The sequence below is a fragment of the Triticum dicoccoides genome, chromosome 1B (assembly GCF_002162155.2).
Source record: "Triticum dicoccoides isolate Atlit2015 ecotype Zavitan chromosome 1B, WEW_v2.0, whole genome shotgun sequence".
In the NCBI taxonomy this organism is placed as follows: domain Eukaryota; kingdom Viridiplantae; phylum Streptophyta; class Magnoliopsida; order Poales; family Poaceae; genus Triticum; species Triticum dicoccoides.
Window position 1 is genome coordinate 630,098,722 of NC_041381.1, and position 2,099 is coordinate 630,100,820.

The window sequence follows — 2,099 nt, forward strand, 5'->3', positions numbered from 1 at the left end:
ACTAGACGGGCCACTAGTATTTCGCAAAAAAACGTTTCCCCCTGACTGCTGGGACCAACAGGTTGGGCCACCGTATTTCGCGAAAAAAACGTTCCCCCGCTGTCAGCTCGGACCCACCGGAAGTGCCTCCTTATTACGCACAAAAAAATGAATACCCCCCTACTAGCTGGGACCAACCTTGGTGAGAGGCTGACTTGTGGGCCTACTAAGTTGACTGGGACGGAGGCCTTTGCCAACTTTAGTCAATATATGAACGATTCTAGCTCCCGTGACCGTACGATGTCCATCCAATGGCCGTAGTGCTTCTTCAACCTTTGGTCTTCTTGCTCCAGCCGCCCAAAGCAGCGCCGGTCGTGCCACCTGATCCTGCCGCACATGGCCGGCTGTGATGCCGCGAAGGCCTCACCGCCCCCTACTACTCCCATCGCTGCCAGGCCATCCCTCTATTCACCCACACCCCCTGTTATTCTGCGGCGACGGCAGCCTCACACCGCAGCCGAACGAGTGAACCCTCATACTCCTCTACGCGTGGGCATCCACTGCCGCGTCTTCCCCGGCTCCGTGTCGTCCCCTTCCTAGGCCTCACCGTCGTCCACCGCCCTGGTGCTCTCGGCGCGGCGTGGTCAAGGAATGGCTTCCATCGGACGTGGACTGTACGTGGAGAGGCTGACAGCTGGGTCCACGGTCGCAGCAAGGAAGTGCCTCCTTATTACGCGCAAAATAATTATTCCTCCACCTGACAGCAGGGACCCACCGGATGGGCCACCGTATTTCGCAAAAAAAACGTTTCCCCCTGTCTGCTGGGACCCACCAGCTACATCTTAGCACGCAAGGAAGTGCGTCCAAAAAAAAACGATTCGCCCCCCTGACTGCTGGGACCCACCAGCTACATCTTCGCACGCAAGGAAGTGTGTCCGGGCAAAAAAACCAAAACGATTCGCCCCCCTGACTGCTAGGACCCGCCAGCTACATCTTCGCAGGCAAGGAAGTGCCTGACAGTCGGGACCCACCTGGTCGAAGCGTACGTACCGTTGTCATTCTGGTCACGAATATGTACGTACATATTGGTCGATGTAGAGGTGCGCACGTGTCATAGTAGAGGCGCGCACGTGTTGTAGTAGAGGCGCGCATGTAGCATGTACACGTACGTACATCGGCGAGGGTGCAAGAAAGAAAATACGGCCACGTACGTACATACGGGCAGGGTCTCGAACGCCTACTCGCGCATAGTACATGGCTGGGTCGGAACGGAGAAACAGCGTCGTCATCGTGTTCATGGGGAGGCAACGGAATGCGGCGTGTTCATCGGGAGGCAACGGAACGCGTGGGAGCCAACCGGCTGGGTCGGAACGGAATGTGTGGTCATGTTCATCGGGAGGGCTTGGACGGAACGGGCGATGGAAACGAGGCCTGGCGTACCGCACAACGGAGGAAACGGCCTTGTGTTCGACTGGCCACATTCGAAACGGGGTCCTGTTGATCGGGAGGGGCCTGGCGTACCGCAAAACGGAGGAAACGGACCTCCTACAGTCGAAACGGGGGTCCTGTTGATCGGGAGGGGTGTGGCGTACCACAAAACGGAGGAACCGGACCTCCTACGGTCGAAACGAGGGTCCTGTTGATCGGGAGGGGTGTGGCGTACCGCAAAATGGACGAAACAGACCTCCTACGGTCGAAACAGGGGTCCTGTTGATCGGGAGGGGTGTGGCGTACCGCAAAACGGATGAAACGGACCTCCCACGGTCGAAACGGGGTTCCTGTTCATCGGGAGGGGTGTGGCGTACCGCAAAACGGGACTCCACGGGATACTGTTCATCTCCACCGTCGACCTCCTCCAGCCTCCACGGGCTACCGTCGACCTCCTCCAGCCTCCACGGGCTCCTGTTCATCCAGCCTCCACCGCGCGCTACTCCACCGGCTACTGTTCAACCACCCCTCCACGGGCACCCCTCCACCGTCTACTGTTCATCCAGCCCTCCACACCACGGGGTCCTGTTCAACCACCCCTCCACGGCCACCCCTCCACCGTCTACTGTTCATCCAGCCCTCCACACCATAGGTTCATGTTCATCCAGAGGCAATGCCACCGCTCACTGTTC